Source organism: Saimiri boliviensis, chromosome 10 (genome assembly GCF_048565385.1).
Source record: "Saimiri boliviensis isolate mSaiBol1 chromosome 10, mSaiBol1.pri, whole genome shotgun sequence".
Classification (NCBI taxonomy): domain Eukaryota; kingdom Metazoa; phylum Chordata; class Mammalia; order Primates; family Cebidae; genus Saimiri; species Saimiri boliviensis.
This window is the reverse complement of record NC_133458.1, coordinates 50,070,366-50,088,697: the sequence shown is the minus strand read 5'-3', so window position 1 is coordinate 50,088,697 and position 18,332 is coordinate 50,070,366. Positions and strand designations below refer to the sequence as shown.

General features: G+C 43.7%; 1 long non-coding RNA gene across 1 annotated transcript in view; it reads right to left on the bottom strand.

Moving 5' to 3' along the window:
• Nucleotides 1-18,332, bottom strand: part of LOC141580175 (uncharacterized) — a 30,006-nt gene that overhangs the window by 3,469 nt on the left and 8,205 nt on the right. The window lies entirely within an intron of this gene.

The window sequence follows — 18,332 nt, the reverse complement described above, 5'->3', positions numbered from 1 at the left end:
ACATAAACCACTAAATTAGAAGTTCCCACCTACAAGTTGTAGCAGCATGACCCAAGTCATTTGCTACTTACATATATTTGTAAATAATGTACGTTAATAATGATTACGTATAACTTAGAAATGATGAAAGTTTTCCCTTGAGTAATAGTGCTCTCACTCACTGGCGTTCTTTCTGCTCTTTCTTCTCTCTCTCTTTTTTTTTTTTTTTTTTTTTTTTTTTTTGAGACGGAGTTTCGCTCTTGTTACCCAGGCTGGAGTGCAATGGCGCAATCTCGGCTCACCGCAACCTCCGCCTCCTGGGTTCAGGCAATTCTCCTGCCTCAGCCTCCTGAGTAGCTGGGATTACAGGCACGCGCCACCATGCCCAGCTAAGTTTTTGTATTTTTAGTAGAGACAGGGTTTCACCATGTTGACCAGGATGGTCTCGATCTCCTGACCTCGTGATCCACCCGCCTCGGCCTCCCAAAGTGCTGGGATTACAGGCTTGAGCCACCGCGCCCGTCCCTCTTCTCTCTTAAGAGGGAAAGGAAGGAGGGAGTGTACCCAGGAATATAGCCAGCAGGAGTGAACACACTCACACTTCACAAAGGAATGAACAGTTCCCCGCCTCTGTGCATGGCATAACAGGGGCAGGAAGGGCTGCTCCGGTCCTGAAGCCTCTTAAAGAAAGGGGGTGGGCTCTTATGTGCCTTTGTGTTTGTAGATCCTGGTTCAAAGTCTGGCAATGGTACATGCTCGGTATGTGAGTGACGAATGATGAACAAAGAGGTAGGTGAATAAGTGTATCAATGAGAACAAGTTTGGTGCCATGGTCCTGGGATAAGGAGAGTAACTTGAGAGAAAGGTCACCTTGGGTCATTGGAGAAGGTAGCAGTGGCTGGCAAAGCAGAATCACTGAATGTCAGGCAAGAGTGTTGGTAGTGAACAACCCGCACAGCGGCAGGAGAACCAAGCTGGGTCTTAGGATACCGGAGCTCTAATACCAGTTCAGTCACTAACTCACCCTGTTGCTTCCCCACAAAAGGCTTCTACTTGCTCTAAGATGAATCAATCATAGCTTGCGTTTCTTCCCCAACTGAAAGTTTGAGATGTAAGACTTGTGGGCATTTAGTAGTACAGAGAAAGCCACTGGCGGCACTCACAGCCTCCATGCAGGATGGCGCTTCCCTTTCTGGCACACGGCACCTCACTGCTTTGTGGGTTCCTTTCATTCTCCAGCCTGACCGCCCCCCAGGTTAGAGACTTTCTCACATTTCTTATGTGCCATGACACTCAACATGGTGGTAAATTGAGGAGCTGGCAGTCCACGGCTATATCCAGCTTGCAAGGGTATTTACGTTGCCTCTTTTTATAAAGCATATAGCAGGCAGGCTGGGCGCAGCAGCTCATGTGTGTAATCCGAGCACCATGGAAGGCCGAGACGGGCAGATCACCTGAGGTCAGGGAGTCAAGACCAGCCTGGCCAACCTGGTGAAACCCCATCTCTACTAAAAATACAAAAATTAGCTGAGCGTGGTGCCACCTGCCTGTAGCCCCAGCTATTTGGGAGGCTGAGGCAGGAGAATCACTTGAACCCCAGAGGCAGAGGTTGCGGTGAGCCAAGATGGCACCATTGCACTCTAGCCTGGGAGACAGAGTGAGACTCTGTCTCAAAAAAAAAAAAAAAAAAAAAAAAAAGAGGCAAAAAAAAAGTATAGCAGGCAGAATCACGGCTCCCAAAGATGTCCACATCCCAGTCCCCAGAATCTGTGAATATGTTACCTTACATGGCAAAGGGGATTCTGCAGAGGTAACTGAAGATTTTTAAATAGTGAGATCATCCTGGGTTGTCTGGATTGGTCCAACGTAATTACAAGGATCCTTTAAAGGTACATGTGAGGGGCAGAAGAGTCAGAACCAGAGGGATGGCACCATGAGGAGCCCTGCTGACCATGGGCTGCTTAAAAGAGAAAAGAGAGCTATGAGCCCAGGAATGCAGATGGCCTCTAGACGCTGAGAACAAGTCCTCCTGGGAGCCTTCGGAATGAACATCGCCCCGCCAGCCCCTTGATTTTAGCCCAGTGAGACCCTTTTCGGATTTCTGACCTTCAGAAGTGTAAGATCATAGATTTGTGTTGTTGTAAGCCATGGTTTGGGGTAATCTGTTACAGTATCACTAGGAAACTCATACAGAGGGAAACGTGAACATCTTCAGGCAGGGCAGGCACTGTCTGTATCAGGCCCGCGACTTCTCATCGTCCACCACTAGGTTTGATATGCTTGGTTCTGCTACATTTATGCCCCTTGGTTAAGCCATAGTTGTCATTCAAGTTATTAACAGATTGGATAGCAAGAACGTAAGGCTGGGCATCAGGAGTTCTGGCCCTTAACTCCAGCAGTAACCAGTGATAAGACTGTGGACATGTCTGTTGGCCTGATTTGGCCTCCCTTTCTTTGTAAAATCAAGGGGTTACACCAGACTGTCTCCAAGGACCCTTTCTACTTGAAAATACCGTAGCTCTGTGATTTTTTTTTTATTCTGTGTAATTTGGGTTTGGAGGCTGCACTGGCTATTCCCGTCCTGGTGGTAGGATGAGAAGAGTTTGCAGCATCAGAAAACATTCACCAGGTGCCTGCCTGGTCCAAGACATGCATGGCCTGGGAGGCCCCTGAACTTACCATGTGGATATGGTGCTAGAAAAGGCCAATGACCAGACCTCGATTCTCTTCAGCACCAGCAATGTTGTATTTGTCAAAGGCAACTGATAACTAATGTGCCAATAGAACATTTAAACCCTGAAAGTTTTATTTGTTTCCTGACCCAATGAATGGAAACTCTTCTGTCGCCTCCCGCTCAGTATTTTCATCGCCCCTATTTCCTGATGCCTTCTAAGGTCTGGATATTAACAGTTTAAGTGTTGATTATTGCTTTTCCTTCCTCCTAATAGAAAGCAAATAGCAGTATGTATTTTTTTTTAAGCGAACAATATTTTCACATTTTTCTCCGCTGATTTTAGAACAGGGAAGGAAGGTTGAGAGAGAAAAGCGGAACACAGGCACGCAGTGCATGGCAGGAAAGAGAGAATAAGACTATTCCCCAACACAGTTAAAGGCACCCACTTGGTATTTCCTATTCTGAAGGAACTTTCACCCGAGGGAGGGAGAGAGGGGCGAGTTGATCAGCTGTGCTAGGGATGGAGCTGAATTGTTTTCCTAAATAAGAGCTTTGCCCAGTAAAGTGGCAGGTAGGTAAGGTTTTAAAAACTCCCTCGTTTTCCAATTTGTAAAACTATGTCTTATAAAAAGGAAAACCCATCTACAACGTCTGTATGCTTCAAACATCTTGTTGCACAAGATATACATTTTACCCGTCCATTTAAAAATAAATAAGTACATACATGTTAAAGAAATTAAGCAACATTTTAAAAAAGAAAAACATTTTGCTGTCATAATAAAAAGCATCTGAGGGAGTAAAATCAGTTATGTTCTAGTTCATTGGGCGTGATCTCCGCAGGACGCAGCCACCTAACGCATACTGAGGTGGGAGGGGTCTGACCAGATTTCCTGCTGAGGGGAAGCTGTGAAGCAATGTGAACTACAAGTTCGTAGAGATGCAAAACTCACAGCATCAGAAGAAAGGTCAATCTAATCTTACCTTATGCCCCTACCTGTTCATGTACTGAGAGGAGATGCTCAGGGAAAAAGTATGGCAGAGAGAAGAGGCGCTCACGGCCCCAAACTGTTTTCATCACTACTGTAGTAGGGACAGGTCTTCAGTCAATAAACAGATTGTAACATGATTAGAATGATTAGCGCTGTCTGTTGTCTCCGACTTGAATGTGTTTCTAGCTAAAGCCGCATTCCACTGTCACGGTAGAAAATTTAACTTTAGGGTTCATTCCCTTTTCCCCATAATATGCCACAGTTCTGGGATCCTACAAAGTGTCACCTTTCTGAGATGGGAGTGTCCACGCGGTCCAAGTGACCACTGAGGCAGCTGTCTAGGCCCACAAGGAGTCATAATCTGAGGGTCTTGCCTGTTGCTGTTCCATGGAATTCTTTGGCCAGGCTCCCACAGCCCTTCTGCCTAGACACACTATGTAGCCTCACCTCTAGGGTCCTGTACCTCAAGGTATCCCTGCTGTTCCTGGGCCCACAGTCTTCTTTTTCTCCCTCTAACTCTGGAGCGGGTGCTTTATCCAGTGTGAGAGTGAAGCTCCAACCGAATGTCGGCTTCTTCTAAATATTGTTTATATCAGAAAATCTTGTTCTTCCTCTTCCCTCTTCTTAGACCTCTAGGAATTAGGCTTTTGGAAAAACAAAGCCAGCAAGATTGCTCCTGTTTTCCAACCTGCTTCATGCCTTCTGTGGCAAGGAGCACGGAGTGGACTGACAGCTTTCATGGAGGGGAGGAGAAATCCACAGAAGTCAAGAATGAATGAATACCCGAAGTGTCCTGCAGCCACACTAGCTACCTTTGTGGATGGCATCCTGAAAGAGGTGCCTCCTCCCACCTCTGGACAGGGAGTGTGTTGTCCGCACCGTTTCTTAGTGACCTGCATGGCTCTCCCAGCACCAGCAACACACGAGACTCTGTCACGGCTTGTTCTTTCTTACCTGCTCTTGGGATTACAACACGAAGGCTGAAGTTAAATGCGTTCTGCCCAAAGAGCAAAATTCCTTCTCTCCTGTCTATTTTACTCCATGACAAATCAAAAGAACCACTCGTCTACTTTGCTGAGATTCCCCAATTGTACATACTGTGTCAAGAATTTACCTTCATTGCTCTTCATCTACAAATACATGTCCATCATGTTCAAATTTCTTAAATCTGTTTAATGTTTTCATTTAACCCAACATACGAAAAACTATTTCGACATGTTATCAATATAAAGCTGTAAACATTTTACGTCTTTTATTGAATTTTTGTAATCTGGTGTGTATTTTAATTATCTCAATTAGAACTATTCACCTTTTAAGTTCTCAATAGCTACATATGGTTAGTGGCTACTTTGAATTTTTTTTTTAACACTGGCAGCTGGAAATGTTCATCTTGTTTCATCTTGCTTAGTCCAACATAAAAAGAAAGTAGTACTTGAATTTAACTAGAATGGCTTTGAAACAGAATTATCATCAACTATTTGGCAAACTCACTTCAGTGAGGCTGCTGTTACAGGAATACTAGGAGAAAGGATGGGTGCAATTAGTAAAATAAGAATTTCTAACTGGTATGTCTGCATTTGTATATCACATCAAGATTTCAGAATATTAAGTGGAAGATATCAAGGAATTCATAGTTGAATCAAAAAGAAGGTTCAATTTCTGAAGCAGTCTGCACAGAAATACATAAATGGATTGTTTCAAAATTGCATGTGTCGGCCAACTGTTTGGAATTTGAATTTTTTTTTCATAAAAATATCATAAACTATGATTTGTTTCCCAGGCAAACTCAGAGAGACTAAGGTTGAAACAAAAGAGGAAAATTCAAACACATCAAAACGTTGTATTTCTCCTTAATGCCATTTTAATGGAGACGAAAAGTTCAGAAGGTAGTAATCAGTCATTTTGTTTGTTTAGTTTTAGTTGAGAGCTGAAAAGATATACTGGATTTTTAAAAAAGGTTTTAGCCTTTTAGAGAATTAGCTTATTTTATTCTGTCCATGCTCACTTTCTTCTTTATTCTTCATGCTACAGTATTATTGCCAATAATCTTAGGGGACATCAACCACATTCACAGCCAATATGGGACAGCAGTCTAAACCAGAAGGGTAAGAAAGCCAGGTGCAGTGGCTCACACCTGTAATCCCAGCACTTTGGAAGGCTGAAGCAGGAGGATTGCTTGAGCCCAGAAGTTTGGGACTAGCCTGGGCAACATGGTAAGACCCCATCTCTACAAAAAAAAATTTAACAATTAGCCAGGTATGGTGGTACATGCCTATAGTCCCAGCTACTTAGGAGGCTGAGGTGGGAGGGTCACTTGAGCCTAGGAGGTCAAGGATGCAGTAAGCTATGATTATGCCACTGCCCTCCAGCCTGGGTGACAGAGCAAGACCCTGTCTCAAAAAAAAAAAAAAAAATGCTGGGCATGATGGCTCACACCTGTAATCCAGCACTTTGAAAGGACAAGGCAGGTAGATCACCTGAGGTCAGGAATTCGAGACCAGCCTGTCCAACATAGTGAAACCCTGTCTCCACCAAAAATACAAAAATTAGCCAGGGGTGGTGGCGGGCATCCCAGCCACTCCAGAGGCTGAGGCAGGAAAATCACTTGAACCTGGGAGGAGGAGGTTGCGGTGAGCAGAGACCTCGCCATTGCACTCCAGCCTGGGTGATAAAAGTGAAACTTCATCTCAAAAAGTAAGATATAAGAAATAGAAAAGTAAAAAAACTAAGAAGTTTGAGAGACGCTGAAGTAACTTTGCAGGTAATTAAAGAGAAATGAAAAGGAGAAAAAGTGGGAAAAGTGAAGGAACTGCTTGTGATAGAGAAGTTATTTGAGGTGCAGTTAATGGAACTGAGAAAGAGAAAGGTGTGTGGAATTACCCTAGGAGGGAGGTGTGTTAGAACTGTGCAGAAATCAAACTCCAAACGCCTTCAAGGGCCAGACAGGTACATGAAAGAAGCAGGCTGGGTTAGAAAGAATAGGAAGTAGCGGGGGCTCTGATAAACTGGAGAGTTTCAAGAAGAAATACACTTTTTTGTGTGTGTGTGAAACATCAGTGTGAGCCAAAGCCAACACATTTGTAAGCCTAGTTCTGTCTGCTGGCCACCATTCAGAACCTTCGGCAAACAGATGAAAAGCAGACCTGGAGTCAGACTCCCTGGGTTCACATTCTTGCATCACTACTCAGGATTCCATAACCTCGATTTCTTTATCTGGGCTGGGCGCAGTGGCTCACACCTGTAATCCCCAGCACTTTAGGAGGCTGAGGAAGGCAATCACTTGAGAGCAAGAGTTCAAGACCAGCCTGGGTAACATGGCAAATCCCTGTCTCTACTTAAAATACAAACATTAGCTGAGTGTGGTGGCACATGCCTGTAATCCCAGCTACTCGGGAGGCTGAGGCAGGAGAATTGCTCGAGCTGGTAAAGCAGAGATTTCAGTGAGCTGAGATCAGGCTACTACACTCCAGCCTGAGTGACAAAGTGAGAGACTGTCTTGAAAAAGAAAAAAAAAAATCTTCATTTATATAATGACAGTTTCTACTTTGCATGATTATGGTGAAGATTAAGTAAGATAATGTGGGCAAGGTACTTAGTATAGAGTCTAGCAGGCTTCTCTGTAAGTGCTCGAGGAGCATGCACTAGAATGTAGTTTCATGCCTGAAATCTCAGCACTTTGGGGAAGCCAAAGCAGGCAGATCTCTTGAGCCTGGGAGTTTGAGAGCAGCCTAGACAACACGGTGAGACCCTGTCTCTATGGGGAAGGGGTGCAGAAGAGTGGATGGTCATGGTGGTGTATACCTGTAGTCCCAGCTACTCAGGAGGCTGAGGCAGGAGGATTGCTTGAGCCCAGGAGGTTGAGACTGTAATCCCACCTGGGTGACAGAGTTAAGATGCTGTCTCAAACTTTCTTTTTAAATTAAAAAGCCTAATTCTGTCCTTTAACATCTTTCCGAAAAGCTTTGTATGTAAGAGAAAAATTGTATTACTAGTTTTTTGAACTTCCATGCTACGCTTTAACTTCAGTCTCCAGAATCAAAAGACAGCAGCTCCAAGCCAACCCCACTATGGGCAGTATATTTAGCTATGGACCTTTATTTAGAAAGGTGAGGTTTTCTGACTCATGTAAAGACAGACTCCATTTAAAAAACTGTTACCGCATAAACATTGAGAAATCTAACTACAGGAGAAATGTGGTGAGGGTCACATAGGGGATACCCAATCAGCATTTCCACCTTAGGAGATACAGAGTGGTCAAAGGCTGCATTTGTATGAGAGTCTGGGTGCTCTCTAGAAGAGATGGCTCAAAGGATTCGGAGAGGTCTGTTGGGCCAGCCAAGGACTCACTAATGGGAAAATGGTAAAGGATGCCACCAACCATGAGGAGAGCTCATCCTGAGGCTATGTTCATTGTAGGTCACCAGAACTTGCTAATAAGAAGAATTACTGATTTTTGTATATTGATTTTGTATCCTGAAGCTTTACTGAAGTTGTTTATGAGATCTAGGAGCTGTAAAAAGCAACTTGGAGATTTCTCAAATAACTTAAAACAGAACTACCATTTGACACAACAATCTCATTACTAGGTATGTATCCAAAGGAACAGAAATCATTCTACCATGGAGACACATGTATGCCTACGTTCATCACAGAACTATTCACAATAGCAAAGGCACATACTCAACCTAAATTCTTATCAGTGGCTGGCTGGATAAAGAAAATGTGGTATATATAAACCATGCAATGCTACATAGCCATAAAAAGAATGAGATTATGTCCTTTGCAGCAACATGGATGGAGTTGGTGGCCATTATCTTAAGTGGATCAACACAGGAACAGAAAACCAAATACTGCATGTTCTCACTTGTAAGTTGGAGTTAACATTGAGTACACATGAACGCAAAGAAGGGAACAGTAGACACTGTGGTCTACTTGAGGATGGAGGGTGGGAGGAGACTGAGGATCGAAAAACTACCTATCAAGTATTATGCTCATTGCCAGGGTGATGAAATCATCTGTATTACAAACCCCTGTGACACACAATTTATCCAAATGACAAACCTGCACATCGACCGCATGAACCTAAAATAAAAGCTGGAAAGAAGAAAAGGAATTACTCTGAGGAGTGGTACTGCTTGGTTTTTCCAATGCTGTCCATCCATAGAGGTGCTTTATGTCTTCTTTTTTCTTTTTATCACATTTCTTGAGAGAAAGTTGAATATGAAAGACCTAAAGGTCTTAGAGAAAAGGAAAAACAAAACAAAACAAAACTTGACACCTCGGGTTTGCTGTAAGGCATTTGGAAGACAAGCCCATCCTGGTGGAAGCCTCATAAACAGCCCTCAGAAGACAGAACTCTGCTATCTGAGAGTGAATAACCACGGGAGCTGCCAGAGTGGCCCAGACAGGCCCCAGATGCTGCCTTTGCTCTTGTGAAAGGAAAATAAATCTTGGGCCCCCCAAATTAGTAAGACCTATGACCTGGAAGCCACCTTCCTGCTTCAAGCTGTCCCACCTTTCCGGACCAAACCAATGTTCATCTTACATATGTTGACTGATGTCATGTCTCCCTAAAATGCATAAAACCAGACTGTGCTCCGACCACAAAGGCAGGTCAGGACCTCCTGAGGCTGTGTCATGGGCCCGCATCCTCAACATTGGCAAAATAAACTTCCTAAATTAACCGAGACCCATATCAAATATTCAGGGTTTACAGTCTCAATAGCAACTAGGAGCACAATGTGGTCTAGTGTGAGAGAACCCTGGGGGGCCACGGGGACTGTCAGGAAAGTATGCATAGTGGAGGGTCCTGGGAATGTCATCCCTGACTCTGCCTCCAGAGATGACCCTCCTGTGTCATCTTTGTCCCCGTGTGCACCTGTTATTTGTACCTACTATAGTATATGCCCCATAGTTGCTTTCATCTCTAACTGATTATGGCTCCAGGAGGGGTTGAATTGAGTGTTACTCATTTTACATCCCTACCCACTAGCAAAGAGCCTAGAATTTCATCAATGAATGAGTAGTAGGGTTCAAAGGTAAAGGCTACTTAATGACTACTTCTACTGTCACACACACCCTCTGATTGTCATTATCTGGCTGGTATGGTTTAAGGTAAAATGAGATTAAAAAAGAAACTGGGTTACATTATAGTGATTTGATAGAGAACTTGAGAACCAAAGCTATAATCCCCTGACTCTCAACTAAGAAATCACAACTATTCTAATCTCTCCATTAATCTATGGAAAAACTGATGTGCTTTCTTAGGAGTATCCTGTCTTGTTTGATCCGCATGATCAAAGAGCTTTTAATGCAAGAATCACAGAGTGTTAGACTGGTTACAAAAATGGCTGCGTTTCTCCACTCCTCCCTGTATCCACACCCATTGCAATATAACTCTGTGGCTCCTCCCATCAGGAAGTGGAGTCTATTTTCCCAAATCTTTCAAATCTGGACTAGTCTTGTGAATTGCTTTGATATAGAAGGTGACGAAAGTGACAGCATGCCAGTTCTGAGCTGAGTGCTCTAGAGACCTTGCACATTTCTCTCTCAGAACCTTGCCGCCATTACATATACAAAGACAAAGACATATACATATACATATACATATACATATACATATACATATACAAAGACATATACATAGACACGTGGTCTGGCCACCCATTGACTCAGCTGAAGGCCAGCCAACCACCACATTTGGGAGACCATCCTAGATCAGCAAGCCTCCAAAACAACTGATACTCTTAGAATGTTGAAAAGCTGATTTCCCACTCTAATCAGTAACTTTGTTATAGTCTACCTTCAGTCAAACCAGTCCCTCAATTACATTCATATTGGAGAAGATCCAAAGGGGAAAATCAATCAAGTCTTCATCCCTTTCTTGACACAGATTTTGAAGATGGGTTCAAAAGAATGAATCTACTTGCAAAATTGATTCTTTCCAGGCTTCCTACCAACTGATAACAGAAATATTGGTGTTATGGGCACATGCTAATAAAAGACTTCACCAAACAAGCTGCTTTATATAAAAAGAGTATATACGCTTATGTAATTTTGCAAGATTAACAAAAGGAACTTAATCTAGGTGGTAAGTTGTATCAGTCCATTCTCACACTGCTATAAAGAACTACCTGAGACTGCATAACTTATAAAGAAAAGAGGTTTAATTGATTCACAGTTCTACAAACTTAACAGGAAGCATGGCTGGGAGGCCTCTGGAAACTTACAATCATGGAGGAAGGTGAAGAGGAGGCAAGCATGTTTTACCATGGCAGAGCAAGAGAGCGAGCAAGTGACCGAAAGCAGAAGTGCCACACACTCTTAAACCATTAAAGCTCATGAGATTGCACTCACTATCACAAGTAGAGCAAGTGGGAAATCCATCTCCATGATTCAATCACCTCCCTCAACACTGGGGATTACAATTCAATGAGAGATCTGGGTGGGAACACAGAGCCAAACCATATCATGAGTTAATACCAAAATGGCAGATCCAACGTTTGTTAGTTAGAATTAGGTTCAGCTGTGAGAGAAAGCCCCCTCCCACACCCCATCCCCACTCCACCACCTAAATGACATTAGCCTAAACAGGGTTGCGGTTTATTTCTCTTACATCAACATTTAAGAAGGATGTTAACACCCGTTGACTCCTAGCATCAGAAGCCCAGGGTCCTTCTATCTGATTGCATTGCCATAGGTGGCCTTGCAATGAGCCTATGAGCCAAGATTGGAGCAAGTGCATCCCACAGAGCAGGGTGGAGGAAGGAAAGATTAAGAAAAGGCAAAGGAACCCCACATCCAATCCCCCATAACACAAACCACAAATACACACCATCAAGCAATGTTATTGCTATCACCTTAGGGATTTAGCTAACACACTTGGCTGCAAGGGAAGCTCAGAAAGGGAATCTTTGAGGAGCCATTTGCTCAGCTTAAATTCAATTACTATGGAATCTGGAAGACAACAAGCAATCTCCATCACAGAATGCTTAATATCATGTGTTAAATTTCTACTATGTGACAGTAATAACATCTTTTAACTTTCCAGTGAGTTGGATTCCCAATTATGTTTATATATTGGTTGTTTGTAACTTGGAAAGCAGTTTCTTACAACCATATTTCTACCATTTTCCTAGTTCAATAAATAGAACCTATTCTATCCCACACTGTCCTTGAAATATAATTTTCATTTGTACTCAATAATCCTTGATTCCATCAATCTAAGGGAGAAAAATATGTTTCAAATGACTGCACATTATGTATCTCAGGAGCATGAATATTCCTCTGAAAACAGCAAAGACTGAAGAGAAAAGGAGCCCTTTGGAACTATGAGGGTGCCCTACATTTGCATCCAAGAAAATAAATCTTCTTTTCTAGGGCATTAGTCATTCTGTTCCAAGGTTCTGAATTGGAGAACACAGGGCCCAGTGGGGGACGATAGATCAAGACCACATTCTGACACATTCTAAACTCCTCATCTTGTCTCTGTTGGGGGACTGTACTTCCTTAGTCCTAGATATACTTACAGGACACATGAAGGGCAAGATCGAGCTGTCCCTGGGCTTGGAACTGCCCTTTGGCTTCACTCATCCCCAGTTCCAGGTTTTATTAAATACAATTTCCCATGAAGGCCAGTCTTTAACCAAGTACACAATTGGCTTATCTGAGGAATCCTTGTGTGTGTGATAAACACATCCACACCTCCAGAAACACAGATACCAAGGAACAGAAGAGCAGAGCAAGACAAAGAGACAAAATTGGGTGAAATGTGAAAGATTCAGAGGCAGCTAAATCCTGTCATTTCAGAGGCCTCTAAATCACTGGGGACATGGACCATGAGGCATTTCCAACACAGAGATCTTTGAAATGATTTAATCTGGAAGCTGATGTTGTTTCCTGCTTCCGTCAAGCGGTTTACCATTGCTGACAGATGTCTTTTCTGATTATTGCTGTGAGTCTTGCTACTTTGAAAGCTATTGATTAATGTATCTGTCTTTCCAGCCTTGGAAACCTTTTTACTAGGCTTCTTGAGTTGGTAAAAATTCATCTTCCCATATTCAAGCTCTCTAAAAATTCATATTAGGGTATATAAGCCATATAGGGGAGAGAAATACAGATTTCCAGGAACGGGTTTTAAGTGGGCTTGAATTCTTTCTTGGACTACCTTTCATTTGCTGTGCTAGCTGGCTAAAGGACATGCCTAATAATAACACAGCCTCCTTTTAACTCACTTTCAAACTGGGAAGGGCTATGTGGTGAATTTTGTGTGTTTAATTTTATAAGCAGACTAAGTTTCTTTCAAGAGGTTAGGATTTGAATTTGACAACCCCAAGAAAGGTTCCCCAGAACTTTCCTTTAGATATATACAAAATGACCTTTTCTACTGTATTTCACTAAATTGTTGGGCAGTGAGACAAACCCAACTGTAAAGTCTCCTGTCACTTCCCATGGGGAGGCTGGAATATTGTTGACACTAACTTAAGGAAGGGAACAATCTGCACAGGTCCAGGGTGACTCCCTTACACTGAGGGCTCACAGCGATGGGGAGGCACAGTGCCTAGGCTGTTTCCAGCACAGCTAGACATGTCTTCTCTTCCAGAAATCAAATAAGAACTAAGACCCTGCTGAGCTATTCCTGAATTTCCTCCCTTTACTTCAGGCATTTTATATCACCCAGCAAACCTTGTCCTTAGATTCTGATGCCTAGCCATCCTTTCCTCCCAAGGATTTAGGGACAATCAAAAGTCTGTTTTCCATTGAGTAACTACGGATTAAGAATGTACATATCCTTGCATAGTATTTCTCACACCAATACGATTGGTTGGTTTGTCCTCTTGATGCAAAAAGCAGGGATGATGATCAAAATATCTGACAACCCATAAAGCATGGCAAGCAGCAATAAAAATGGATGCTGGCTGGTATGTGAGCTCAGTATATATCGCAGAATGTTGGCCCCATCGTGAGTGGAAAGACATCCCCTGGTAACCAATGTCCAGGCTGGAAGATTCCTAACCTGTTCCCATCTTTGTTTAAAAGAGGACATAGCTCATGGTGGCCTGGGGCTCCTTTTTGTAGAGGATTCACCCTTCCCTCTTCTGGGAGTTTGAGTTACAGTGTTTGTAAGACTTGGTGAGGCTGAGGATCTATCTTAGTTTCTAAACACATTACTCATTTGTAGATTATTCCTTGCTTCCAATCAGTCACCAGGGCCCCTCAATTCTGCCTCCTACAGGTCCCAAATCACTTCTGTCTTCTGTCCCCTCCACCTCTTTGGTTAGGCACTCCTCCTGCCTTGCCTGGATTTCTCATAACTAGTGTTCCTGCTGCAGGCACGCCCTTCTAATCCCTCCTGAACACACATGCAAAGAAGGTCTTCTCAGCACAGATCTGTGTGTCACTGTAGTGCCTGCAGTATCTAAATGCTGCCCTGCAGGAAATACAATCCAGCCTCCGTAATAATTCCAAGCACTTTGTGATGTGCTCCACAATCTTCCCACACTCCATAATCAAAGTCCTATCCTCTAGCCAAGCCCAGCGACCTAAAACCCCTTGGAGGCACAGCTCTTCCTTACCACAGTGACTTTGTGGGAGCTACTCCTTCAGTCTGGAGTCGGGATTGGAAGTCTTCCTGACCTGTCCAGGAATACCCTCCACAATCTCACAGAGCATTATCTAAAAATCAAGACTCTTCTTGAGGTCTTCTTCACAAATGGGACCATGTGTCTGTCACAACCACCCAACCCTACTAAGTGGGTCGTTTACTCTCAGACATTTACTCCCAGAATGAGTGGAGTAGCAGAAAGACTAGGAGTTTAGGGTTTTAAGAGAACACTTATTGCCTGGGATGATATTCACTTAGTACTATTAGGTTGTAGCACGTGACACTGCCATTTTTGTAAGTCAAAAATTATAGAACATCAGCCACTTCACATAGCTCAACCCACAATCTCCATTCCTATGAAAGAAAACACAGCTATTACGTCTCCATGGGCCAGGCTGTGCAGTCGTTTAGCATCGTGGTTAAAAGCTTGGATGGCAGACTCAGAACTGGATTCGAGTTCCAGCTCTGACTACTTGCTGTGTGTCACCTTAGACAAGTTATTTCCCATTGACGAGCCTCAGTTTTTACATCTATAAAGTTGGGGATCACAACAATGCCTTCTTCATAGAGAAACTGTGAGAATTAAATGAGATCATTTGCATAAATGGCTAAGTTCACAGTAAACACTTTCTAAATGGCAGTTATTGTGAGCATCAAATACAATATGTGGCTCACTCTATAAACTGCTCTACAAAAATTAATTTTAATTACCCTATGTATAACTTAACAATACAATTAATTTGCAATCTGATTGATTTGTTGATGAACACAATCTTTAGATCCTGAATACTCTGAAGAATTCTTTTCTCCTTTTAAAAGCCTTCATTTGCACCTAGAATGTATTGACCAGGACCCTGGATGGGGCCTGCCTATGTGTTTTCTGCTTTCTCTTTTCTTCCTGCATAGTTCAGGTGCCATTATTAGGACCTCAAGAGACTGAAACGGAATTACCGGGGACCTCAGCATCTGCCCCATCCTCTTTCTCAAACTTCCAGACTCCCATTATCTACTGAAAAAGCCGAACGGGTAGGCCAGAAGCAGCACCTGGACAGGTGGGTTATGAGGGTAATTTACCTGCGAGTCTGCACTGAGTAACTATTAGGTCGCAGCATTTGACACTGCCATTTTTGTAAGTCAAACGGCAGTAAAGCCATCCTGGGGGTGAGGTTGTCACAGGCTGGCTGTGTGTGCTCCTCTGTGGGCTGTCTCCTGGCTTGACCTCTGTGTTTCCAAGGTCACACAGCACTCCAAGCCTGGTCACCTAACCGCCTCGCTGGCTGAATCTGTGTAGCACTGAGAAGGAGAAAGATAATGGACTAACCTGGGCAGTGCAGGCCACGTCTGGCATCTTCAAGCATGCGCATCTCAGCAGTCTTTCACTGTTCCTCCTTTCCCATAGCAAAGGCCCAAAGGATTTGGAACACATGGCTCTCTTCTGCTTCACAAATGACCGGGTGATATCTATCCTCTGACTTCAAAGAAGCTGTTTTCTTACTGAAAGCCTCACATTGAAGTTCTCAGGAGAGGAAGCCTCACTCTCCCCAGCTGACCCATAGCTCAGGTGTGGCGGAATCACAGTGAATGTTTGTATACGGCTTGTCCTCCCAGCTTCCTGGGCTTCCTCTGACTCTGGTTAGAGGAGGTGCTCAAGACGAGAGATCAAGGCCTCTGCCGCTTGCTTAACCCAGGCCAGGGAAGAAGAGACAATCATGACGCTCCAACCAGAGAGCCCAGGTAATGGCTGCCGGAGCCCTGCCCTCCTCGGGGTCACCACTCAGCTACGGGACAGTCCCACACCTGAGTGGGGTAAACCCAAGAAGCCTGTGCAGCAGCAGATGGAGTGACTCCGCTCCTTTGTTCTTGCTGTTCTAGCCTTGTGCCTTCATTTTGAAAACTAGCTCCCACCTGATGATAAACAGGCTCAACCTGTTTCCCAGTTCCCCTGTCTTGATGATTTGCCTGATACCTAGTTCTAAAGGTGGGGGCCTGCCTAGCTCCAAAGGACTTATGGCCAGCCACAGTTGAAGAGAACAGCTGCTCCAAGAACTGTCTGCCATAGGACATGACCCAGGAAGGGGCTGGTGTTTACTGCTGGAAACAGGAGAAAGTGGTCAGCACAGAGGGAGCAAGAGAAGAGAGAAAGGGAGAGCTGGGAGAGGAGCCAGGTGGCACCAGGAACCCATACTTAGCTCTTCTGCCTCATGTGGTTTTGGTGGCCTGAACACAACTTGATCGTACTCACCTGATTCATGAGGGGAACTTCCAGGGCTTTGAGATAAAGCAATGTCAGTAGAAAACAAGCAGAAAGCTACACTAAACATTCCTTTTCAGCTATTATTTTAAACATAGGTTGTGTACTTGTGAGGCAGAACGCTCTCAATTACTCCTTTACAAAAAAGTCTAGCTCATTTCCCATCTTTTCTTCCTTTTGAACTTTGCCAAAATGCACACCCAAGCACTTTTTGGAGAAGCATGTCCTCAGTCTGGTCACAGTCACGGTGACATCTTGGTCTATTGAATGGTGCCTCTAGAGCTGTGCTCACTGAGCCTCAGCAACTATATATGGTAGCTCCAAATTTGATTCCAGGATTTTTCCCTCTGCATAACAATTTTCTCTTGATTGAATCCATTTTCTCTGTCTATTCAGAAAATATACAATATATCCCCAACCAGTTATCACAATCTTCATTAAAATTTCAATTTACCATGATCCCTTCCCATCACTAACTAGTCCTCCTGGTAGGATTTGCCTCTTAACTTGCTCCATCACCCAGGCTGGAGTGCAGCGCTGTGATCTTGGCTCGCTGCAACCTCCGCCTCCCAGGTTCAAGCGATTCTCCCACCTCGGCCGCCTGAATAGCTGGGGCTACAGGTGTGTGCCACCATGCCTAGCTAATATTTTGTATTTTTAGTAGAGACAGGCTTTCACCATGTTGGCCAGGCTGGTCCCAATCTCCTGGCCTCAAGTGATTCACGCATCTCGGCCTCCCAAAGAGCTGGGATTACAGGAGGGGGCCACTGCGCCCAGCCTAGGACTCAATTTCTTAACCTCTGCTGCTAGTGATCCACTGAGATCTAGGTCTAGTTATACAAACAGAGCAATGGAAATAATGGGCAGTTCGCATTTACTAAGAAGTTCCTATGTGGCAGGCACTGAGCTAAGGGGTTTACTGGCATTATCATTTTATTCTCACACTCTGTCAGAGTTCTCATCTCTAGACTTCTATGTCTAGCAATACGATGGAGTAGATATCCTGAAACGTCTCTTACTGCAAAACACCTAGACTGAATCACTGAGGATAACCAGCAGACTTCTCAATGCAATTCTGAGCTGGTGAGAAAGGGAAGGAATTTCCTAGGAGCAAAAACCGCAGGAAGAAAGCTGAAGGCAAAGGAGGACAGCAAGCCCCAGTGGCTTTGTCTGTACTATCGTGTTGACTTATCCCAACTAAGGAGTTTGGGTTTTAACAGCCATTCAGAAAAACAAGACTAAGCCTTGAGCCAACTCCAAGTAGAAAGCTGAAACTTAAATGCCAACATAAATGTACCAGAAAAGCAGCAAGACCGTAAAAAAGCACTGATCATTCATGTTGAAAAATTGGATAAAGAAAAGCAAATGAAATCCAGTGAAGGTTCAGTGAAAGAAGTTATGAAGAGCAGCCATTGGCCGGGCATGGTGGCTCATGCCTGTAATCCCAGTACTTTGGGAGACCAAGGGAGTAGATTACCTGAGTTCAGGAGTTCCAAACCAGCCTGGCCAATGTGATGAAACTGTGGCTCTACTAAAAATACAAAAATTAGCAGGTATGGTGGTGGGCACCTGTAATCCCACCTACTCGGGAGGCTGAGGCAGGAGAATGACTTGCAGAGGTTGCAGTGAGTGGAGATTGCACCATTACTCTTCAGCCTGGGTGACAAGAGCAAAACTCCATCTAAAAAAAAAAAAAAAAAAAAAGCGGAAATTAACAGAAAACGAAACACACATATCTAAAGCTAGAACCACCCTTGAAGAAGTACAACTTGAGTAGAAAGAGGAAACTAGAAAAAATTCTATCTACTGGTACAGGAAGACTGCAAGGAAACTTGC